Source organism: Thalassophryne amazonica, chromosome 1 (assembly GCF_902500255.1).
Source record: "Thalassophryne amazonica chromosome 1, fThaAma1.1, whole genome shotgun sequence".
Lineage (NCBI taxonomy): Eukaryota > Metazoa > Chordata > Actinopteri > Batrachoidiformes > Batrachoididae > Thalassophryne > Thalassophryne amazonica.
In genome coordinates, this window is record NC_047103.1 from 144,972,929 (window position 1) to 144,999,618 (window position 26,690).

At 39.2% G+C, this 26,690-nt stretch overlaps 1 long non-coding RNA gene across 1 annotated transcript; it reads right to left on the reverse strand.

Moving 5' to 3' along the window:
- Positions 1-9,082: 9,082 nt before the first annotated feature.
- LOC117520553 lies at positions 9,083-26,343 on the reverse strand. The gene is made up of 3 exons (XR_004563685.1): positions 26,333-26,343; positions 23,909-23,911; positions 9,083-9,289 (listed from the first exon to the last, which is right to left on the reverse strand). It is a non-coding gene; the product is annotated as an uncharacterized LOC117520553 (long non-coding RNA).
- Between the last annotated feature and the right edge of the window lie 347 nt (positions 26,344-26,690).

Below are 26,690 nucleotides of genomic sequence, written 5' to 3' on the forward strand. Positions count from 1 at the left end.
GTGGGCAGCAACAGTTTGGCAACTGGGGACCAACTCCAGATGTAGAAGCTGCCTTGGTCAGTGGCAAATAAAAGAACATACCCTAAATAAGCATGTGTAAATAAGTATGTCTAAATAAGCATACCCATGTGTCTAGGATTACTGTGGCAGTGGCATATATGAGCTATGGCTTCTGAAATGCTGATAATGGAGGTGGTGAGATGGTGAGTAGAGCTGTGTTAAATGTTTGCAAGCATGTCTCATGACAGGACTTTTTCAGTGAGCCGGGTGAGTCGTATCCTATTACATTAGTCTGGCCACAAATCTTCATTGTCAGCTCTATAGATGCACCTGTCATCAGAGGTATTTGGGTATCATCCACTTCCTTAACACTACTGTCTCCTACCAGGCTATTCTCTTTTTGTTCATACTGCTCTGTACTGTGCTGCTGAAGCCTCTGGATCTCCAGTTTGATAGTAGCTTTCTTCTATTGATGTTAGAACACTGAGCTACCAGGTCCTTATTGGTCAGTGTGGAAATTGGTCTCCAAATATACAGTTGTACTCAAAGGTTTACATACCCTGGCAGAATTCTTGATTTGTTTGACATAACTCAGAAAATATGAATGATAACACAATTTTTTTTCTTTCACTCATGGTTAGTGGTTTGGTGAAGCATTTATTGTCAAACAACAATGTTTACGCTTTTAAAATATGACAACAGAATCTACTCAAATGACTCTGAGCAAAGTTTGTGGTAGTTGTGGATGAAGCTCTCTGATGGTAAAGCTGCTGTTGAATATGTATTGAACTATATTTACAACAATTATGAAGAAATACAAATAGTATAGCACTCTATGGTAAATCTGTATGGAGGAGACAGTTCTCAAAACCTGAGTGACTGTGCAAAAAAGAAGAAGAGAAGAGAAAGCCACCAGGACACTCAGACAACCCAGAGGAATTTATATGCTTATATGGGTGTGATTGGACAAATTGTGCACAGTGCAAATTTTGCATTTTGCATCACCACTCTTAGCGTCATAGTGGAGTAGAGTGGAGAATGATATTCTTTCACCAAAACATGTCAGATGGGCCTTCTAGTGGAGCAAATATGCACAATATTTCAGGTGAATCGTGACTTTGACGAAAAAAGCATGAAATTTGGCACACAGTTAGAGCATGCCAAACAGATCATTTTTGGCTATAGGGGCAACGCAGAGGCAGCCATTTTCCAAGATGGCTGCCACAGTTTGTTGTTTTATGCTCAGCCCCAACCAGTCCCAGCAGAAGACTGCCCCTCCCTGAGCCTGGTTCTGCTGAAGGTTTCTTCATGTTAAAAGGGAGTTTTTCCTTCCTACTGTCGCCAAGTGCTTGCTCACAGGGGGTCGTTTTGACCATTGGGGTTTTTACGTAATTATTGTATGGCCTTGCCTTACAATATAAAGCGCCTTGGGGCAACTGTTTGTTGTGATTTGGCGCTATATAAATAAAATTGATTGATTGATTGATTGATTTTATCAGTTGCTCAGGCTCTAGATGATCACGGGTCTTGATTTATTTGGCTAATCCTACATATTCAAGGATGAGGAATGCAATAGTACTATTTACATCATGCTAGCAAACATTATATGGCTAGCATTCAAGTAATTAAATAATTGTAAAACCATTAATATATGTAATATTGGCAATATTATACATGTTTTCGAAATGTGACGAATGAGAGTGCAACACAGTACTTCCCAATGTTTCATTAATTGATGTTTACAAGAATTATCCAGTAGAAGGGGCTCTAAAAATAGTCTTACCTGCAGCATCTTTTTGTCATACACTATTCTCTGCAGTAAGACTTGTTGGTGCAGATTTGATTGCTGCAAGAAATGTATGAGCAGTTTTTACTCAACAATGAACATGTGAAAGTTTTTAATTAAATGCATTTATACGAGCACTATGTTAATTAATCCTTATTAAGAAGCTACCTAGATAACATATTTGGCTAACATCAGCAATCGAGCTGAGTAGCAAGCATTTATGAAGGGACTGTAAGTACACACGCAGCATATTTCAAACTGATTTGAAAATGTTATTTCATTGGTCAAAAGATCGGTATTTAGTTCGTTTGGGTCCGATGCCTATCTCACTTTTTGGGACTAATGTGCATGACCTTGATTGGCCTGTTGCAGCTAAAAGTGTCCTGACACTTTCAAAACTTGGATCCATGCACTTGCACACACTTCTTCATGAAAATCCCACCTGCTGTGGTCCCAACTGGATACCATGCTTTGTTCCGCTGGGCACTGTGCTTTAGTAGGCTTGACGCTGCTTATATAAAATAATTATTTTGTGGTGGATTAATCATTTTCTGTTAGAGTTGGCTGTTGAAAATGCCTCTAATCACTTCCGGAATCATATTGGACTGTTGCAGCTGGACCTTTTTCTCTCTCTCACTCTCATCTGCTCCATGAGGTGGAGAACATATCAGAATTGTGTAAAAGGTAATAAAAGGTAATATTTATATTGTAATGACTTAGTAAAACATTTGCATGTTATTTCCTTCTCATGAGTAGCTGTAAAATTCTGTTTATGATAGATTTAACATCTCATTATAATTGTTCAGATGAGCTGCGCTGCGTGCGCTGAAGCAGTCACTCGCACTCACACGAGTTTTTTAATTGTTTGCGCAATGTTCATGTGAAGTTCATGTTATTAATGTGTGATGATGATTTTGAACATTTCAAAATTTTCTTTGCACACTTGCATGAAGCCGCACACAGTTTACAACTATTTACAATGAGTGTGAGATGAGTTTACTCTCTTGCACGCAGAGTGTGTGCAAGTGTGCGGATCAGAGTCACGCAAGTGTGAGGTGGCCTTTACTGTACTCTTCCATGTGACTGTGTTGACAGCTGACATACCTTCCTGGTGGTTTCAGCTGATGTTGGATTGGTGGTGCTAGAGCTACTACATACTGTTCTTTAAGTAGCATAGTGAATTGTGAGACAATGGCCAAACTATTCAAGTTAGTGAACCCTGCTGAGGCAGGAATGTCAGATACACAGTGCCTGACCACAGACTGGAATAAATGTGTTCTGTGTCAGAAAGACAGAGGTGATATACTGAAATGTCCAGCTAATTCAACACGTGGCAGAGATGGAGCAGGATACAAGACCATAGCTGAACATCTTGTATCACCAGAAGCTACCAGAGCCTGTCCTGAACTCCTCGGCTGTGGAAGCAAGAAGGGATTAAAAGTGCAAATGTTTCAAGGCAGAGCTCAAGTGCACTGCACTTTGCCACTATGGTGGCTTGCATTTTCAGAACTAATGTTGCATTTAACAATAACTGTGACCTCTTTTTTGTTGTTACTATGCCATTGCAGTTGTGTTTTCAGAGCTAGCATTGCATTTCAGCATTCACTGTAACTGTGTGACCTCTTTAGTTGTCATAATTAAAAACAAACAAAACAAAGACCTGCCTGGTCCTAGGACAAGGGTGGGCAACTTGTTCCAGAAAGGGCCAAGAGGGTGGAGGTTTTCTTTGCAGCCGTTGACTCCACCAGGGGATTTCACTGATTACTATCACTTTGAGCAGATGGAATCAGTTAATCAGTGAATGGTTCCAGATAATTTGAAAAGAATCAGATGACAGCTTTTGGAGTTAATGCACTAATGTGAAAACTCTGCAGTGGCAGACACGGTGGCGGTCCACGGAAAACCATAATATCCCACCCTTACTAATTGTTTTGGGATATAAATAGTACCAAATCAAATCAAATCAAATCAATTTTATTTATATAGCGCCAAATCACAACAAACAGTTGCCCCAAGGTGCTTTATATTGTAAGGCAAAGCCATACAATAATTACGGAAAAACCCCAACGGTCAAAACGACCCCCTGTGAGCAAGCACTTGGTGACAGTGGGAAGGAAAAACTCCCTTTTAACAGGAAGAAACCTCCAGCAGAACCAGGCTCAGGGAGGGGCAGTCTTCTGCTGGGACTGGTTGGGGCTGAGGGAGAGAACCAGGAAAAAGACATGCTGTGGAGGAGAGCAGAGATCAATCACTAATGATTAAATGCAGAGTGGTGCATACAGAGCAAAAAAGAGAAAGAAACACTCAGTGCATCATGGGAACCCCCCAGCAGTCTAAGTCTATAGCAGCATAACTAAGGGATGGTTCAGGGTCACCTGATCCAGCCCTAACTATAAGCTTTAGCAAAAAGGAAAGTTTTAAGCCTAATCTTAAAAGTAGAGAGGGTGTCTGTCTCCCTGATCCGAATTGGGAGCTGGTTCCACAGGAGAGGAGCCTGAAAGCTGAAGGCTCTGCCCCCCATTCTACTCTTACAAACCCTAGGAACTAATAGTAAGCCTGCAGTCTGAGAGCGAAGCGCTCTATTGGGGTGATATGGTACTATGAGGTCCCTAAGATAAGATGGGACCTGATTATTCAAAATAAGTAAGAATAAGAATTTTAAATTCTATTCTAGAATTAACAGGAAGCCAATGAAGAGAGGCCAATATGGGTGAGATATGCTCTCTCCTTCTAGTCCCTGTCAGTACTCTAGCTGCAGCATTTTGAATTAACTGAAGGCTTTTCAGGGAACTTTTAGGACAGCCTGATAATAATGAATTACAATAGTCCAGCCTAGAGGAAATAAATGCATGAATTAGTTTTTCAACATCACTCTGAGACAAGACCTTTCTAATTTTAGAGATATTGCGCAAATGCAAAAAAGCAGTCCTACATATTTGTTTAATATGCGCATTGAATGACATATCCTGATCAAAAATGACTCCAAGATTTCTCACAGTATTACTAGAGGTCAGGGTAATGCCATCCAGAGTAAGGATCTGGTTAGACACCATGTTTCTAAGATTTGTGGGGCCAAGTACAATAACTTCAGTTTTATCTGAGTTTAAAAGCAGGAAATTAGAGGTCATCCATGTCTTTATGTCTGTAAGACAATCCTGCAGTTTAGCTAATTGGTGTGTGTACTCTGGCTTCATGGATAGATAAAGCTGAGGATCATCTGCGTAACAATGCAAATTTAAGCAACGCTGTCTAATAATACTGCCTAAGGGAAGCATGTATAAAGTGAATAAAATTGGTCCTAGCACAGAACCTTGTGGAACTCCATAATTAACCTTAGTCTGTGAAGAAGATTCCCCATTTACATGAACAAATTGTAATCTATTAGATAAATATGATTCAAACCACCGCAGCGCAGTGCCTTGAATACCTATGGCATGCTCTAATCTCTGTAATACATTTTTATGGTCAACAGTATCAAAAGCAGCACTGAGGTCTAACAGAACAAGCACAGAGATGAGTCCACTGTCTGAGGCCATAAGAAGATCATTTTTAACCTTCACTAATGCTGTTTCTGTACTATGATGAATTCTAAACCCTGACTGAAACTCTTCAAATAGACCATTCCTCTGCAGATGATCAGTTAGTTGTTTTACAACTACCCTTTTAAGAATTTTTGAGAGAAAAGGAAGGTTTGAGATTGGCCTATAATTAGCTAAGATAGCTGGGTCAAGTGGTGGCCTTTTTAAGTAATGGTTTAATTACTGCCACCTTAAAAGCCTGTGGTACATAGCCAACTAATAAAGACAGATTGATCATATTTAAGATCGAAGCATTAATTAATGGTAGGGCTTCCTTGAGCAGCTTGGTAGGAATGGGGTCTAATAGACATGTTGATGGTTTGGAGGAAGTAACTAATGAAAATAACTCAGACAGAACAATTGGAGAGAAAGAGTCTAACCAAATACTGGCATCACTGAAAGCAGCCAAAGAGAATGATATGTCTTTGGGATGTTATGAGTAATTTTTTCTCTAATAGTTAAAATTTTATTAGCAAAGAAAGTCATGAAGTCATTACTAGTTAAAGTTAAAGGAATACTCGGCTCAATAGAGCTCTGACTCTTTGTCAGCCTGGCTACAGTGCTGAAAAGAAACCTGGGGTTGTTCTTATTTTCTTCAATTAGTGATGAGTAGTAAGATGTCCTAGCTTTATGGAGGGCTTTTTTATAGAGCAACAGACTCTTTTTCCAGGCTAAGTGAAGATCTTCTAAATTAGTGAGATGCCATTTCCTCTCCAACTTACGGGTTATCTGCTTTAAGCTGCGAGTTTGTGAGTTATACCACGGAGTCAGGCACATCTGATTTAAGGCTCTCTTTTTCAGAGGAGCTACAGCATCCAAAGTTATCCTCAATGAGGATATAAAACTATTGATGAGATAATCTATCTCACTCACAGAGTTTAGGTAGCTACTCTGCCCTGTGTTGGTATATGGCATTGGAGAACATAAAGAAGGAATCATATCCTTAAACCTAGTTACAGCGCTTTCTGAAAGACTTCTACTGTAATGAAACTTATTCCCCACTGCTGGGTAGTCCATCAGAGTAAATGTAAATGTTATTAAGAAATGATGAGACAGAAGGGGGTTTTCAGGGAATACTGTTAAGTCTTTAATTTCCATACCATAAGTCAGAACAAGATCTAAGGCAGGGGTAGGCAACCTGTTCCAGAAAGAGCCATGAGGGTGCAGGTTTTCTTTGCAGCCACTGACTCCACCAGGTGATTTCACTGATTAACTGATTCCATCTGCTCAAAGTGATATTAATCAGTAAAATCACCTGGTGGAGTCAGTGGCTGCAAAGAAAACCTGCACCCTCATGGCTCTTTCTGGAACAGGTTGCCTACCCCTGATCTAAGGTATGATTAAAGTGGTGGGTGGACTCATTTACATTTTGAGCAAAGCCAATCGAGTCTAACAATAGATTAAATGCAGTGTTGAGGCTGTCATTCTCAGCATCTGTGTGGATGTTAAAATCGTCCACTATAATTATCTTATCTGAGCTAAGCACTAAGTCAGATAAAAGGTCCGAAAATTCACAGAGAAACTCACAGTAACGACCAGGTGGACGATAGATAATAACAAATAAAACTGGTTTTTGGGACTTCCAATTTGGATTGACAAGACTAAGAGACAAGCTTTCAAATGAATTAAAGCTCTGTCTGGGTTTTTGATTAATTAATAAGCTGGAGTGGAAGATTGCTGCTAATCCTCCGCCTCGGCCCGTGCTACGAGCGTTCTGGCAGTTAGTGTGACTTGGGGGTGTTGACTCATTTAAACTAACATATTCATCCTGCTGTAACCAGGTTTCTGTAAGGCAGAATAAATCAATATGTTGATCAGTTATTATATCATTTACTAACAGGGACTTAGAAGAGAGAGATCTAATGTTTAATAGACCACATTTAACTGTTTTAGTCTGTGGTGCAGTTGAAGGTGCTATATTATTTTTTCTTTTTGAATTTTTATGCTTAAATAGATTTTTGCTGGTTATTGGTGGTCTGGAAGCAGGCACCGTCTCTACGGGGATGGGGTAATGAGGGGATGGCAGAGAGAGAGAAGCTGCAGAGAGGTGTGTAAGCCTACAGCTCTGCTTCCTGGTCCCAACCCTAGATAGTCACAGTGTGGAGGGTTTAATAAAATTGGCCAGATTTCTAGAAATGAGAGCTGCTCCATCCAAAGTGGGATGGATGCCGTCTCTCCTAACAAGACCAGGTTTTCCCCAGAAGCTTTGCCAATTATCTATGAAGCCCACCTCATTTTTTGGACACCACTCAGACAGCCAGCAATTCAAGGAGAACATGCGGCTAAACATATCACTCCCGGTCCGATTGGGGAGGGGCCCAGAGAAAACTACAGAGTCCGACATTGTTTTTGCAAAGTTACACACCGATTCAATGTTAATTTTAGTGACCGACTGACGTAACCGGGTGTCATTACTGCCGACGTGAATTACAATCTTACCAAATTTACGCTTAGCCTTAGCCAGCAGTTTCAAATTTCCTTCAATGTTGCCTGCTCTGGCCCCCGGAAGACAATTGACTATGGTTGCTGGTGTCGCTAACTTCACATTTCTCAAAACAGAGTCGCCAATAACCAGAGTTTGTTCTTCAGCGGGTGTGTCGCCGAGTGGGGAAAAATGGTTAGAGATGTGAACGGGTTGGCGGTGTACACTGGGCTTCTGTTTAGGACTACGCTTCCTCCTCACAGTCACCCAGTCGGCCTGCTTTCCCGGCTGCTCAGGATCTGCCGGAGGGGAACTAACTACCACTGCATTCCCCATCCTTAAAAATGTAGGATTAGGCACCAGAATCAAGACCCTTGGTGGTCTATAGACTAAGCTGCCAATAAAACAACAATGCATGGCAGCTTGGAAAATGGCTGCATCTGTGATGCCCCTATTGCCAAAAATTATCTTTAGGGTATGCTCGAACATTATGCTAAATTTCATCCTTTTATCATCAACGTCACAATACATCCACATATCTGCTCCGGCAATTTGTAGCTAAACTTTAAGGTCTTCTTTTCAAGAAAATCCTCGTCTAAACCACTTCATCATGACTGGTGATACAAAATGCAAACCTCTGCCAACATTAGTTTCCAATTCCACAAAATTTTACCTTGGAAAAAAATTTCAAGGTCAAAGTCTTGTTAGAAGTGATCTTTCATAAGCTACATTAGATGTGATCAAATGCAAGAAGTACATATTTAGTTCATGCACTTCAATCAAAGTTTTTTGTGGTCTTTTCAGGCTTTTTTTTTAACATTTTTGATTTCTGAATTCTTTTTAACATAATTTTCAAAGAAGTTTGATTATATTTGCTATTCACAATTTGTCATTGCTTGTTGCCACTTGGTTTCAGACTGATACCTGAAAGATAGACAAACGGGCATAAAATTGGAACCTCCAACCAATTTGGGTCATGTAGGCAAATCCATAACAGAAAAATGAGTGATTGTGGCACTTTGATGCAAAATGTACACCAAATGGGCTTTTCAATATTAAATTTTAAATGTCAGATGTCCACAAAATCCACAGTCCTGATAAGTTCTGGATCAAACTTTGTCAGGTGATAGTGAGTGCCAGTCTACACCTCACCTTCAAATATCAAAATGATTGTAGCATGTTTGGTAAATATATTATGTAAAATTTACATTAAAAAGGGTTTTCATTGTTAAATTTAAATTGCCTCAAAATCTGCAATCTGGATCAGATCTGGTTCAAACATTGTCAGTCAATAAAGGATACCACCCTACATAACACTATCAAATATGAAATAAATTTGATCTTTTTTGACAGTATTATGATTTTTTGAAAAATTGTTCAGTGTAAATATAGGGATTTTTTCCCAGTATTTCAAGATTTTTCCTCACTTTGACCTTTCACCTATGACCTTGAACATTGAATCAGTTTTTGCCTATAAGGATATGAATCTTCTGTAAACATTTCCTAATGAAAGGCTGTTCACAAACAAAAAAACAAAGAGGGGTGACAACATAACCTAATTAAGCTTATATTTCTTGAATGCAATGATATACATTTAATTTTTCATCTATTTATCTAAGTGTTTTCTTCTGAAGGCCAGAATTGATGATTTCCTTGGTGTACAAAGCACAGCAATCAATGTTTTCCTCAAGGACACCTTGCAGGGCAGATGCTTTGTTCAGTCAAGGCTTTGAATGCCACTCTGCTGTCGAGTTATCAAAACGTCCAGAAACCCTGCTGAATAGTGAAGCAATGACATCCAGCAGGAAAAACAAACACAAATGGTAAAAAATTATCAATTTCATTGTCCTAATTTGATTTCATAGCTGCAAATACAAGATGATGCAAATTAGCTGATCTATCTATCTATTCCTTGTTTGCAACCCTCTACAATATGAGGTCTATTAGAAAAGTATCCGACCTTATTATTTTTTTCAAAAACCATACGGATTTGAATCACATGTGATTACATCAGACATGCTTGAACGCTCGTGGGCATGCGAGAGTTTTTTTCATGCCTGTCGGATACGTCATTCGCCTGTGGGCAGTCTTTGAGTGAGGAGTGGCCCACCCTCTCGTCGACTTTTTCATTGTTTAGGAATGGCTCAGAGACTGCTGTTTTGTTTGATCAAATTTTTTTCAAAACTGTAAGGCACAACTGAGTGGACACCATTCGATAAATTCAGCTGGTTTTCGGTAAAAATTTTAAAGGCTGATGAGAGATTTTGGTCTGTCAGTGTCGCTTTAAGGACGGCCCACGACGCCTGACGGCGATCTGCACTCCGAGGCGTCGTTGTCTCGCTGTTTCAAGCTGAAAACTTCCACATTTCAGGCTCAGATTTGCATGTCGGGCCGGACCGGACCGACAGGAAAAACACCTCCATTGGAAACCTTAACGGACAAGTTGGAACATGCCCAGCTGTTAAACAATTTCTCAGATACTCACTTGTTGAAAGCCATCAAAAGCCGCCTGAATTTTACAAATGGATTTCAACACGGAGGTGTTTTTCCTGTCGCGGCGCAGACGGATTTGCGGTGTCGTCACAGAACCGACTCGGTGAATTTGCCCGCACGTTCTTTCATTACAAAATCTCCTTTAACAGTGGAATGTCCGCATAAACTCCTCATGCCGACTTCTTCTGAAACTTCTCTTTTCTCTGACGATGACCTGGGTGAACAGAGCCTTAAATTAGGATGTTTTCAGCTCGAAACAGCCAGACGGACGCCACCTCCAACCGTGCCGCGCCGATCCGCTTTGTGAGCTGTCCTTAAAGCAAAAGAAACTCCACAATCTCTCATCAGCCATTAAACTTTTTACCGAGAACCAGCTGAATTTCTCAAATAGTGTCCACTCAGATATCCCTCACAGGTCCTGAAAAAATTTTTGATAAAGCAACGCGCACCATCTCCAGCAGCGTCTCAGACAAAGGATTTCAGCCGAGAGGGCTGGACTAGTGCTCACTCAAAGCCTAACCCACAGGCGGATGACGTCACCGACACGCGTGAAAAAACTCACGCATGCGCACGAGGGTTCAAGCATGTCTGGTGTAATCGCACGTGATTCAAATCCATATAGTTTTTTTTTTTTTTTTTTTTATAAAACTGCTGGTTAGTTTTCTAATAAACCTCGTATTTATTTTGTACAGCTTCTTTTCACATTCAGAGTAACTATGCAGGGCGGAGGTGACAAAATGATTGCCTTAATTTTAGCCAATCAATAAAGTTATCTATACATAATTACGGGCATGATTTAAGTGACAGCTACCATCCAGGTGTCTGACCACTACAACCATGTTAGTATGTTGCTAGAGTTAATTTAGTTTGCTGTGGTTAATTTTATGAATAAATCATCTAAAGGCCTGGTCACACGGCACTAACGAAGGGCAACGAAGCCCAAATTAATCAAGAAATGAATTTGGGCTGGGAGAGCTGCGTGTCGTCAGGGAGAGCTGTGTGTCGTCACTCAGGGAGAGCTGCGTGTCGTCACTAGAGAGCTGTGTGTCGTCAGAGCGAGCTGCAAAAAGTTTGTACCTGAGTTTGCAGAGGTGGTGTTTGTAGTTGCCATCTGCCACGCCGGTGTTTGCCAACCTGGACAGTGGGAATACCACCTCAACCGGCAACTTAGTCCCGCGACTGGACAGCAACAACGTCCAAGGCCCGCCCAACGTGGTGAATTCACTGAGGCCGCGCGCTGCGTCATTAAAGCCGCGCGTCACGAGTGCCGCTTCCCCGAGGCCTCGTGCAGCCACCGCGGATCCATCAGCGCGGAAACACAGAGGCCGCGCGGCACCAGCACAGTGCAGATCCATCCCGGTGACAAACAACGCAGGCTGTTAACGTCGGCGATCGTCAAGCTGCCCATAAGCCGACCATGGGGCCTAAGAAGGTTCTGACAGCGGAGGAAGGTGACGATATTAAAAAATCTCTGGACTTTCTATCAGAGGAGATTTCTGTTGTGAAGCAGCAACAGAAATCAATCATGCATCTGGTGGAGGAGGTGAAGGCATTACGGCTCCAGAACACTGAGAAAGACCGGCGTCTGGTGCAGCTGGAAAATAGAGTGGCTGAATTGGAGCAGTACACCAGAATTAACAACGTCATCATCACAGGTCTTCACATCAAACCACGGTCCTACGCACGGGCGGTAACAGATGAGAGCGGAGGGGAGCCCAGTGAACAGGAGGTCAGCTCTGTGGAAAAACAGGTTGCTGATTTCCTCCTATCTAAAGGTATAGAAATGGATTTAAATAACATTGAAGCGTGCCACCCTCTGCCCCGGAGAAATGACGGTGATAAACGAACCGTCATCATGAGATTCATCAACAGAAAACACAAAACAGCACTGTTAAAACAAGGAAGAAAACTGAAAGGGACAAACGTATTCATCAATGAACATCTCACCAAACGGAATGCCGACATCGCCAGGAAAGCACGCTTCTTAAAGAAACAGGGAAAAATCCAGCACACATGGACTTCAAACTGTAAAATATTCATTAAACTGAACAGATCTCCAGAACAAGCAAAGGTTATGGCAATAAGGAATATCGAGGAGCTGGACAAATATGAACAATAGGTATGAGGACTCAAACACATCACAGCACCATGATGCAGACTGGAGCAACCCACTCATCCACATCATCTACACCCGGAGACAAGAGAGACATAATGACTAAGGATAATGATCCGTTTATTTCTACCCAGGAGCTCTGTCTAGATACATTTAATTATAATAACTCTGCTAACCACCCCTTCGAATCTGAAAATGATCCTGATACCTATTTCAGTGAGAATATTGTGAGACAGTGCAAATATTTTACAGAACAATTCAAAAATTATAAAATCAATGATGAAGATTTTTCAATTATACATTTCAACAGCAGAAGTCTTTCTCGTAATCTGTCCACTATTAATGTTTGTTTGAAAACATCCAAAAAACGTTTTTCACTTATTGCAATTTCAGAAACATGGTTAAATGAGGATAATAAAGATCTGGTATATCTTGATGGTTATGAATTGTTCCTGGTTAATAGGCAGACGAGAAGGGGCGGAGGCGTTGCATTGTTTGTAAGGTCAGATTATAACTGTAAACTCATCAACAACATGTCATTTACAGTGGACAACATCATGGAATGTGTTACCATAGAAATTACATCTATAAACTCCAAAAACATAGTTGTTAGTTGTATTTACAGAGCTCCTGGGACAAATATTGACACCTTTGAAGACATTATCTTAGGAATGTACAACAAAATCAACAGAAACAAGCATTTATTTGTCTGTGGAGATTTCAATATAGATTTTTTAAACCCTTCACTTCATTTATAAACACCTTGTATTGTTTAGGACTGTTTCCAACCATCATTCATCCTAGCAGAATAACTATGGACTCAACAACTCTCATTGACAATATTTTAACTAACGTTATATCCGGTAATCTTAGTGGGGGACTACTGGTCAGTGATATCAGTGTTCACTTGCCAGTTTTCTCAGTCTTTGCATTGGAGGGTTGTTGTAAGTATCGAAGCAATACCAAATTCATGAGTAGAAAAGTAACACCTGAAACAATTGATAATTTAAGGGAGGATTTATCAAGTCAGAATTGGTCAGATGTTTTTGTTGATGATGTTGACAGGTCATATGATGCTTTCATCTCCATTTTTTCCAGTTTGTATAATAAACACTGTCCATTTGTTGACAAAATATATAGAAATCAATATAGCAACAAACCATGGATAACTAAGGGGCTTCAGAGGGCATGTAAAAAGAAAAACATACTATATAAACATTTCATAAAACTACGAACTAAGGAAGCTGAAAGTAAGTATAAAACATATAAGAATAAGTTAATCAATATCATGAGACTCAGTAAAAAAAATATAATGAGTTACTTGTCAAAAATAGAAATAACATCAAAAACACATGGAACATATTAAATGAAATAGTAAAAAAGAATAGAGTAACTAGAGATTATCCTTCATTTTTTCAGAGTAACAACTACATCACGATTGATAATGACGAGTCTATTGCTGAACACTTTAATGAATACTTCGTTAATGTGGGTAAAAATCTTGCCAGTAAAATTGACTCATCAACTAATAACTTCTGGGTAAATAATTCAACGTTTAACAAATCTGTTTCAATGTTCATTGGTGGTACTCATGAAAGGGAAATACTTGATCTGGTTCATGGTTCAAAAAGTAAGAAATCGACTGATTTTAATAATTTGGATATGGCTTTATTAAAAAAAGTTATTGATTGTATAGTAAAACCGTTCAATTATATTTGCAATATGTCACTAAGTACTAATTATAGACCTATATCACTCCTGCCACAATTTTCCAAAATTTTGGAAAAAATATTTGCTAAAAGATTAAATGATTATTTACTGAAGCATAACATCATTTGTGAAGAACAATATGGATTCAGAAGGTCTCGAACTACATCACATGCTTTGATGGACTTTGTGGAAAGTATAGCAACTGCAATTGACAATAAACAATACACAATAGGTGTTTTTTTAATTTACAGAAAGCGTTTGACACAATTAACCATGGAATACTATTAATTAAACTGCAGAAATATGGAATCAGAGGTCTGGCATATGAATGGATAGCTAGTTATTTACAAGGCAGATTTCAGTATGTTCAATTCAATAATACAAATTCTGAACTCAGGGATGTCACATGTGGGGTGCCACAGGGCTCAGTGCTGGGTCCTTTGTTGTTTATAATCTATATAAATGATATAAGTTGGGTGTCGAGTTCACTGAGATGTGTCCTTTTTGCGGATGATACAACTGTGTTCTGTAGCGGTGAAAAACTTGAACAGCTTCTGGACATAGTGGAGAAAGAACTGGAAAAATTTAAGGTTTGGTTTGACACTAATAAGTTGTCACTCAACCTTGGGAAAACTAAATGTATTATATTTGGAAATAAACAGGCACCCAAATGTAAAAATTTAACTATAAACAATAAGGAAATTGAGTTAGTAACAGAGAATAAATTTTTAGGTGTTATAATTGATAATAAACTTAGCTGGAAACCACATATAAATTATGTGAAATCAAAATTGTCAAAAACTATAGCCATTCTGTATAAAGCCAAAGACCTACTGCCGCAAGAAGGGTTACTTACTTTATATCATTCTCTGATGGTACCATATATGACATATTGTGTTGAGTCATGGGGAAACACTTACAAATCAAATACCAATCCAATATTCCTTTTGCAAAAACGAGCCATACGAATCATCTGCAATAAACAATATCGTGAACCAACTCATTCTTTATTTGTGTCTTTAAATTTATTAAAATTCATAGATTTGGTCGTTTACATTACAATTCAAACTTTATTTCGAGCGAAAAACCAAGCCTTACCGAGACATGTCCAGAGTCTGTTCTGACTGAGGGAATCCAGATATAGTTTAAGAGGTTGTGCAATTTTTATGAAACCACCAGTAAGAACAAATGTAAAGGGTTTTTGTGTGTCTGTGGTTGGGGTGAGGAAATGGAACAAATGTTCAACAGAGGTTAGAATGAGTAGTACCTTAGTAAGATTTAAGAAACTACTCAAAAAGAACATCATGTCTAAGTATCATAAAGAAGCAAATATAATTTGATTTATATGGAATGTTCAATTTATAAGTGGGACTCATTGTATATTTGAATGTGTGGGTATGTATATGCGTATGTAGATATATAGATATGGGTAGGTGTATATGTATATAAGTGACTGTGTATATGTATGTATGTATATATTTATGTTTGTAAAGTATATAAGTATGTATATAGGTATATATGGCACAGCCCAAGCAGAGGGTCACCCCCAAGAGCCTGGTCTGCTTGAGGTTTCTTCCTTATAAGGAGTTTTTCCTCACCACAGTTGCCTAGTGCTCGCTCTGGGGGTTGGTAAGGTTAGTCCTTACTGGCGTAAAGTGCCTTGATTTGAATTTCTTGTGATCTGGTACTATATAAATATAATTATAAGTGAATAGTATATTGATGTGTATGTCTGTGTATCGACATGTAGTAGTGAATTTGTATTTATGTAAATATGACTGATAAGAATTGTTGGACTTGTACGAGCAGGGGTGGGCGCTAATAAGCTTTGCTTCAGCCCACACCCTTTCGGACTCACTAGTTTTGTCTGTGTTTGTTTGTGGAATTGTTCATTTTTTTCTATTTGAATATTTTGTGTGCCGAATAAAACTTTGTCACTTGTCACTTGAAATGTGGAATTTCATTGACTTTCGATGGCATTGTTTAACCTTCGCTCAGCTTCGTTCCTGCAGCTGGTGCTTTTTCAGGATTTTTAAAACTGTTAAAAAATTTGAACGAATGCCACCAAAACCCTCAATTTGTCCATATTTCATTTTGCTGTCATTCTTAATGGCTTCTTATCATTTGCTTAGTTTATGTAACATTAGCGTTTCATTCGATTTTGTTTACACTTTGTTTAACCTCACAAGTCCGACGTATTGAACAAACGCAACATCTGAACAAATCAATAACCAAAGCCTCGACCAGCTGTATGTTTTCATATAGTAACAATCATGTTAAGAACATTTTATCAACTATGTACGGACGTTTCAGGTTTCTGCCGTTTATGTTTCAGTCTTTAATTTTCTGTTATCATATTATTGCCACTGGTTTTGTTTTCTGTTCATTATGCATTTTCTGTTTGTCATACCATAGTCATGTCTTTCTGTTTATTATACTTAGTCATGTGGTTTATTCAGTTGTAATTTCTGCACAGCTATTGTTTTTCCATTGTGTTCTTTAGTAATCTTTAGTCCTTTTCTATTATCTCTTGTGAGTTCCACTCTTGTTTAGTTTTAACCTTTATTTTCATGTTGATCCTTTTCAGTTCTTATATTTGGCTTTTGGTTAACTCCTTGTTTGGGTATGTTGGGTCTTCATTAGCTTTTATTTACGAGGTCTTGAGTTTTGTTTGCCTTTGGTTTTGATGTGTTATTTTGATGACTGTGATTTTAGGTTCATCTCTTTGTCAGGTCATGTTCACTTTGCGTTTGTCTTGCTGCACCATCTTGCACCAGCTTCCCTCATCTGCTTTGTGTCACTGCACCATCTTGCACCTGCTTCCCTCATCTTTGTTTCTTCCAGCCACACCTCCTTCCTGAATGCTCTCCACACCTGTGTCTATTTCCTCTAATTATCACCTCCCTTATTTAAGCAGCTTTAGCTTCAACTTTCCTTCCAGTTTGTTGCACTTTTTGTCATCGTTCCAGCCCTTCTCACAGCCTTGTTTTGACCTTGTTTGATTGCCTGGCTAGATTCAAATCCACTGTTTTTAGCAAGGACACACAAACTGGCTCAGCAAAAATAAACTGTAAAAATAACCTGTGATGCAGGTGATGGAATCACAGCTCATCAGGACAAGTACAGACACGCCATGACAAGAATATGAAGACAAAGAAATCACTCACCTGGAAGTCCTGTGGAAATGAGGGAAAGGTTGGCTTTTATAGCTGTTGTCGGTCCCGTGATCGTGAAAGTTTTGTTTTAAAGCGTCAAGGTCAAAGTTAGCTTTCTTTTCATTTTGTTCCTCTTTCTTTCCTTTTGTGCTCTTGATTCACGGGCAGTTCGATGATGGGAAAAATTAAAGATCATTTGTGCACCTTTTCTCGACAATTTGTGATTTTGTGGCTTTGTTTCCTTCTTTTAGGAATCGTCGTGTCCTGTGTGAGCGGGCGATAAGAAGTATCTTCTCCATGATTTCCTATGAGTTTTTTTTTTTTTTTTCATTTGTATTTTAGCACTGTAAACGCAAAGTTATTGGTAACTAGGCAACGTCAGCGTCACTGATAATGTCGCGCTTATTGAAGATTGGCAGTATCAAGATGGCCAGAGCCAGATCTAGATCTACCCCTTTTGGGCTTCAAGCCCAGTCTTCAGAAAAACACTGGGGTGATGTCACTCAGAGTTTGTTAATTTTTTTCTTTTCCTTTTAGTATGCTTTAATACTTTGAGAGTGCACCATTGCAATACAAAGTGGTAAATAAAATGTTCAGCTTCCCCATTGTTGGATTTTTTTTAATAGCATAAGCCTATAAACATGGTCTGAGTACACAGTCATCAGACTTCACTTGGTGAGAACAAATTCACCCCATCTGTCTTGCCATTTGAATCATGACTGTAAATTCTTGTTCTCTTTCTTGTGCCACGCAAGGGTGAAACCAAATGTACTGCTACTCTGTTGCCAGCTGTTCTTACTGCTTGTGAAACTTAGCATTACTTAGCTGACATCTCACAAATGATGTTAAGAAGACAAGTTACATAATTACATGAAATCAGATCCAATGTCAATCACAAACACAAATGTTTGCTTCCAGGACATTTAGCTGATTACTCACAGCTCCGGGTAGAATGAACTGACCAGAAGGAGCGTGGGCAGCCATCATGTGCTTCTTTTGAAAACTAGACATGGCAGATGGACCTGGGTCAAGGGCAACCTCAAAGTACCATTGGTGCATCAGCTCTGCTGTAACCCCAAGCTGAAACAAGCATTTGGAAAGAAACACACCACACCATGCTTTTTGTCTTTATGGGTGCACTTTGCTGGGTTGTGTCAACAAGCACTGGGAGGAATCACCAGTCTTGCCATACATGTGACAGTAGAATTCCTTTCAGAGAATGGGATACATAATTCTGAACCAAACCTGATTATAACTTGGATCAACCCTAAACATGGTTTATCAGAGTGGAACTAATTAACTGTGCCAAGGAGGTCACATACTATTTGTTTGTGTTTGCTTTTCAGCAGGGTATCTCATAAGTAGATTGAGCAAATTTCAATGACACTGGGTGGACAGCTCAACCATTTCCATCCACAAATATTCTGCACCCCCCCCCCCCCCCCCCCCCAAAAAAAAAAATAAATAAAAAATAGCAATCAGACTCGGAGATCACCAACTATAATCAAGGCTCAAGAAGAAAGATGAGTGATCAGAGGAGCAACGATCAAGGTTAGTGATCTACTGTATTCTTTGACATATTTTCTCAGGTCAGTATATGTATATAGCTTCAAATCACAACTTAATTAAGCCCGAGAGCCTATTTCACCAAAATCACATGCCCATATATTATGATTTATTTCCCAGCTTGTACAAGGTCAAAAAATGCAAAAGTTTGGTTCAGCTAAAAGATAGGACCTAGGGGATGTTGTGGATGCAAAAAAATTTGAAAGTAAATAATACTTGGTAGGAGTAAATGAGGTTTTTTTTTTCCCCAAAAAATTAATTCCGAGCTTAAGTCATCCAAAAGCAAGTCACAAGGGTAAGGTCTAGCCTCACCAACCTCACTGATAAAATATCCAATCCACTTTATTTATAAAGCACATTTAAACAGACTCAAGTCTCCAAAGTGCTGCACAGTAAAAGCATAGACACGCAAAATAGTAATAATAACAATAATAACAGTAACATAGATAAGATAAAATAATACATAAATTAATAAAACCATGATAAAACAATAAATTTCAATAAAATAAAAATAAAATAAGACACAAGGGCCGTACAACTCACGCGGTGTTAAAAGCCAAGGAATAAAAGTGGGCCTTAAATATATATAGTTAAGAGTTGTTAGGATAAACTTCCTTTGGTGATTTTGAGGAAGAAACCTCAAGCAGACGAGAGTCAGATTGGTGACCAACTGCTTAAGCCATTCTAACAGTAGCAGAGATCAATTAAACAAATTCCAAAAATGAATGGATGAACTTGTAACAAAAGCAGAAAAAAAAAAAAAAAAATGAAATGCCCATAGACCATCACGATCTACAGCTCATCACAAATGGTTTCCATATTCTCCTGCAAGTTCAGTCCTAAACTGCATGTTTAGACAAGGAACCGGTAGATGGGTGCTTCTCTCAACCACAGCCATTAGTAAAGTCTGACGACCATAACTCAAACAAAGAAAAAGAGACCTAATCAATCAGTCAGAACTAAGAACTCACAGAAGACTATTTCTAAGCCAAAATAACAAAATAAAAGTGCCATTGTAAATTACAAAAAAGGAGGAAGACACTTTTCTGTAAATTCGCTCTTATTCTGAAAAGCTCTACGTCACTTAAGCTGTAATTTTACTCAGAGAAGACTTCATGTGTAGAGGCAGATGAGGATTTAACTTAAAAACATTAAGTATGTTTTAACACTTTGTTCTAAGATATGTTTGAATTAATATAACATTATTAAAGTCACCAAACTAACACATGAACAAATCATTGGTGAAAACAGAATATTTCACCATCAAAATATTAATAAGTCAAAAATCATATTACCATAAACCATGTTAAAAGGAACATATGTCAGATTAAATGAAATATATGCAAAGCATTTGCTTGAATAAACACAAGAAAACATTAGAATTTTCATATGTAGCTAGAATAATGTTTTGAATTTAAACAAAGATTTTTTTTTCTCCTCTTGAAGTGAAATGGAGACACATTTCAGCCTGGTCTGTGAAATCTCTTGCCTTGATGTCAATAAATGTTGATCCACCCGGGCCTGGAAAGCTTCTCATTTTTGACGTGAAACAATTTAAATGTCCTATAATTTCCACTGATGGAAATTTCACCGATAACAGGTTTCAAGGACCCCTCTGAAGAACTCTGAATTACCGTTCTGTTGGAATGTTGGCCACAGTGTAGGGGCCAGGGAATATTTCAGGATGTCCCCAGGAATTTCAAGTCAGAAGTGAAACCAGTCTTTTCTCAGTTTACAACCTCAGTTATTTGAGGAAACATCAATGTATGTTATTTGGTGTCAATCGAAGTCAGATTCGTGACAACAGTTTAGTTCAAATCTCAAAATACATGAGCAGATTTCAATCACACTTAGTGGTTAAAATCCAAGTCAATGGATGGGCTTTTGTTTATTGATCTGTGTTTCTGATTTCCTTTGTTTTGGCCTTGCCACTGATTTTTGATCTCTGCCAACTATTTCTTTGATCCTGCAATGAGGACTGCTGATTCATACAGTGATCAGGTTCACAGATCACTTATTCTGATTTCTTTGCTAATAACAACAAAATCAAAGCAAGACAGATAAGCAGCAAGAAAGAAGAATCATAAACAAAAAATAACCTCTTTAGCAAGGTTCAAATTCAGCAATCACAATCAAAGATCAACAAACAGGATCAAAGCCAGGAATCGAATAACATCCATCCATCCATTTTCTTTCGCTTTATCCGGAGTCGGGTTGCGGGGGCAGCAGCTCAAGCAAAGCCGCCCAGACCTCCCGATCCACACACACCTCCCCCAGAAAAAAATGACCAATTCAGCAATCAAAGCCTAATGTGTTATTTACTGTGTGTTTGTCAGCAGCGTATTTCAAATGTCTAAAAGCAGATGTCAGTGGCATTCGTTGGGTCAAGGAAGAGTTGGCTAAATTTTGGTGCTGATGCAGTTCAAAGATTAAATGTTGCTTTTGATCATTGAAGATTATTCCTGATTCTTGTTGCTGTGATCCTGCCTTTGTTTGGTCTCTCATAGTAATTTTTTGATCCTGTAACAAATATTAATTCATACTGTGTTCAGGATAACACATCAAGATTCATACTGTTATCCTGATTCATTTGGTCTTGATTGCAGAATCAAAGAACGACACAGCAAGAGAGAAAAAAAAAAAATCCTTTGCAAGGTTCAATTTTCAATTCTTTTAATGTTAAAAATTGGTATCAAAGCATGGGATTGAAGAAGAGTGATCAGGAATGAAGATCAAGTTGAACAATCAAGATCTATGAAAGCGATCAAAAGAATTACCCACACACAGAGGAATAAACTCTATGAACATCCTTCTCAGTTTTCATGTCATGTCAGTACCTTTAGGCATTCCTCTGCACTCTGTCCAAATGAAAAAAAAATCTTTCAACAGATTTATCCAAATGTTAACTAATTTAGAGTTTGACAGGATGTTGCACTGCCATTTTGTTCTGTAAATAAACCTGATGAATTAACACATTTTTGACCTGTGCTGGAGGATACTTGGACAGTTTCAGGAGACAAGAAACAAATGCACCCAGTAAGACATACAAGTACATGGAAACAATATACAGTGCTCATAGGTTGTGCTGTTCTGTCACTGAGCAACAGTCTTGCTTCACCTGTAGAAATAATGTCTAATGCAATGAAAATGAGCTGTTTTTTGTTTTTGTTTTTTTTTGAATGAATGAATTCAATTAAGCCGTAGTAGAACATTTCAATGCCTGATCAAAGGTCAGGAATGATGGCAACACAAAGGAACATTTCTTTTACAGTAACACAGTTTTCTATTTCCACTTAAAAGTAGAACCAAACTTAAAAAAAAAAAAAAATGCATGTTTTAGTTGGAAAATGTAAAGGATCTTACTCGCCCTTGGGTGGAAACAATAGTGGTAAAACTAAAATAGCCTTTTTAATTAGGCTTTACAATGCTTACAGAAGGCATATGGCATCTTTCTCTAACTTCCCTTACCTACCACAATGTATTGCACTTCTCATGCAGACAGTCAAATTAATTTACAATGATGCCTCAAATTCACATTAGCACACTGCTATGCAAGGTGCTCAACTGCACAAGCGTATCATGGCGATGAAGACCTCCCCAACACACCTTAGTGATTCTCCTCTCTGACAGGGAATCAAACTGAGGATACTCTGGTCTCAAGCCCACCACTTTAACACTTTTCCATATGCCTTCTGGCAAACTGCAGCTGAAATGTCATATGTCCCTTTAAAAAAAAAAAAATCATTTTCTATTCCTCTCCTCCATGTGGCTTTATAATGCAACAGATGAAAGTTCCTCTAGTCATTCAAAGAAGCCTGCAACTCCTTCAGAGTTGCCATATGTGTCTTTGATGCCTTCTTTCAAGTCTTCTTCTTGCATGTTCACTTAATTTGGGATTCCAATGATTTGGCTTTCATATATATATATTTTTCAAAGCCAAGAACAAGATGGCACCATTGTATTTATTTATTTTTTTTTTTCTGATTTTGTGAGGCATCACACAACACCAATGCCAAGTGGATGGTGGCCTTAAGAACACAGCACAGCCACCTCCCAGAAGAAGAACCAAGTAACAAAGGCAGACATCTCAGGGAAGAAGAGGTGGACAGCACCAGGGCCTGATATAATCCACACTTTCTGGCTGAAGAAGCTAACAGTAATCCATGTGCACCAGGCAGTACAAATGGGTGGGCTACGGACAGCAGGTCCTCATCCAGTTTGGCTAACACAGGGCAGGACAATCCTGATCATAATGGATCCCCACAAGGGTATGCCCTCCTCAAACTAGTGGCTAAATGCTTAACTATCCACAACATGGAAACTCCTACCAGGCATCATAGCAACCAAGTTGAGTAGGCACATGAGTCAACACATGAACATGGCTCAGAATAGCAAAAAAATGAGCATTTCATTAGAAACAATACCAGAAGGTTAAAGCACCAACTACTGGTTGACCAAGCAGTACACCAGGACTCAAAGACCAGGCAAACCAACCTGAGCACACTCTAGATTTGCTATAGAAAGGCTGATGACTCAATGCCTCACACATGGATAGTGCTTGGCACTAGACATAGCTTACGGTGAACTGATAACCTTCATCAAGAACTCAATGGGACTGTGGAAAATGTAACTGTAGGCCAACTCCCACGTAATTGCAAAAGTCATTATCAAGTGCGGAAGATATCAAGGTGATGCACTGTCCCCATTGCTATTCTGCATAGGGGATAACCCTTTCAGGAGATAAATGACACTGATGTACCTTGAGGCTCTATGAGCAACGCAAGGAGGGAGGGTGAGGATTAGTGAGTGTCAGAGCCACAATCCAGCTGCTGAAGATAGACGGTTACAAGGAACAGGAGGAGAAGATATCATGGAAGATCAAGCTCCTCCAAGGGATTGTACCATTGACAGACAGAGGAAGTGGCTGACATCAAGACGACTGGCCTAAAGGACAGCACAGAGGCTCTGACCATGGAAGCACAAGAACAAACCCGAAGCACCAGATCCATAGAGGCAGGAGTTGACCACAGCTGACAGGACCAAAGATGCAGGCTGTGCAAATGTGCCGCAGAGAAAGTTCAGCACATACTAGCAGGATGCAAGCTGGGACATTGTACACTGACAGGCACAACCAAGTGTCGGGAATTGTGTACAGCAGGGGTGCCAAAGTTCGGTCCTCGAGAGCTACCTTCCTGACACTTAGTTGTCTCCCTGTTCCAACACACCTGAATCCAATGAAAGGCACATTAAAAGACTGCTAATGAGTCTTTCATTGGATTAGGCATATATATATATATATATATATATATATATATATATATATATATATATATATATATATATATATATATATATAGATAGATAGATAGATAGATAGATAGATAGATAGATAGATAGATAGATAGATAGATAGAGAGAGATTTTAATATATCTATATATGTGCATTGTCATGTTCTGCCTTTGTCTTTGCCCTTTATAACCTCTTGTGTGTAGTTTGTCTGTTTTCCCTCCAGGTGGCGCACTGTAGAGCCAAGGAACACCTGCAGCTCATCATCTCCTCACACCTCTGGCACATGAGCCCCTGATCATGAGCCAGCTACTTAAACCCTGGCTCTGAGCTCAGTCTTTGCCAGAGTCTTGGTGACCCTGACCAGCAAGAGTCTTCTGTGAGAAATCCATGACCTTGTCTACTCTGACACTTCCATGCGCTCTGATGTCTGAGAACTTCTAAAATCTTCCAAGTCGTTTCTGAAGCTAAGTCCTGCGTTGGGATGGGTATCGATAAGATTTTATCGATATCGATACCATTATCGATTCTGCTTATCAATCTGATTCCTTATGGATTCCTCTTGTGATTTTTTTGTGTACTAAAAGTAGGTTTTACAGGTTTTCTATGTCTGTGGGTCAAAGAGCTTCTTCTTATTGTGCACCTGCTCTGTGGAACAGTCTTCCTGCGACCATGAGGCAGTCAAAGTACGTGAACATTTTTAAGTCAAGACTTAAAACCTATTTTTATTTTCTTGCTTATGAATAGTTTTTATTTTTTATCTGTTTTATTCTTTTACTTCTGCTTTTAATTATGCATTTGATTTTTTTTATTTATTTAGTTTTTTATGTTGAACTGTTTTGTGTGAGGCGCCTTGAGACGGCTTTTGTTTTTTGGTGCTTTATAAGCTGATTAAATTGAAATTGAATTGAAACTGAACAACATTTTATAGAGACATAAAGTAAATAAATGTGAAATTGATTACTGGATCCTTAAACTCTGGACATAATACGCTCTACATGGTGGATCCTTGTACTCTGGACATAAATAAGAATAAATAAAATCTGTAGTTTTTGTCAAAAGCATTTCCTTTCAGACACTATTAGCATGAATGTCTTTCCATACATCTGAGCTGAACTTTTACAGCTAGGTGTACTGCACGTCAGGACGTAATTCATAAAGAATGCAGCATGTCTCATTTTGGGATGAAAAAATGTTTTAGTCGATTGTAGTTTCTTGTCTGTATTACAGTGTTTGTAAAGAAATGTAATTTTATTTAAAGCGGCAATTCGTTTTGAAGTTATTAATTCCGACTGGACTCTGTCTCAGCAGAGAGCCACACAGCGTTTGGAGCTGTGCCAATGGAAACTGAGGATGATTCTTGTTTCCTGACTGCAACAAGACAAGAGTCCCAGTTAGTTACTTTAATCCACAGAAAAGTGACTCACTATATTTTAATGGCTTTGAGAGGGGTTAAGAAGTGAACTTGTCACTTCTGAAGAGCAGCGAATCAAAGAACCAATGAGGTAGTGGATTGAAGCATTGCTTCATTAGTTCATGCCTGAAAGTGGAGTCGCGCTGCAGAAACGGTTGATTACAGAGCCACTGCAGGGTCTGTAATCAACATAGAGGAATGATCACCTTCCTGACAAACACCCTCAAAAACAACAGCCATTCTGAAAGACTGATAAGGGAATCGTTAAGCACAAAGGCTATTGATATTGGTGGATCTAATCATTTCTTAATGATACTCGAAAAGAACCGGTTCTCGATACCCAACCCTAGTCCTGCTTACTGGAACTGCATCACAAGACACGTGGCATCTGACCTCTGACCTTTGAGGACAATTTATGAACTGTGAACATTCCTGCCTTAAGCCTACAGTGAATTGTTTATGGTTAAAGGCTTCCAGTGTTACGAGTGCAATCACTCACCTCTGTTCTCCTCCGTTCTCCTAGTTCCTTGTCTTCGGCTTTCTGTGTCTCACCTGGCTCCGGTTCCAGCTCCATATACTCCAGCTCATTCTCAGACTCCCAAGTCTGTCCCTGCGTGCACTGTGGCTCCTGAACTTCCACCACGATATGTGGGCCCGTTCTTGGCTCATCAGGTTTTCTCCAGCTCAGCACCTCAGTTATTTATTATTGTAAATAAAGCTCTTTTCATTCACACCCAACTTGTCTTCCTTGCTCCCAGCCTTTGAGTCCATCACCTGAAACGGTTCGGTCCTATCCAGACCTCGAAACACAATAGAAGACTCTGGCCATAAAAATTGACTCAGTGGGAGCACATCCAGTCCAGCAGGCTCTCAACCTTCAAGGGGAAATTGCTGGGAGAAATACAGCTATCGAAGCCCAGGTCTGGAGCCTCTCAGCCCAGGTTAATCACTCTGACACTCATGTTACCCAGTTAGAAACCCAGGTCATTCATTTAGACACTTGCTTTACACTGCTCACTGATCAACTGCCTCAACTCCGGGGTGATGCATGAGCATGGGCTACAGCTCTCTGGAGCAACAAGTTGTCTGTACTTGACATATATTCCGTGTTCTCCCGTGAACTCCATCTTGTTTTTGATCACCCAATGAAAGCTCACTCCGCTGCT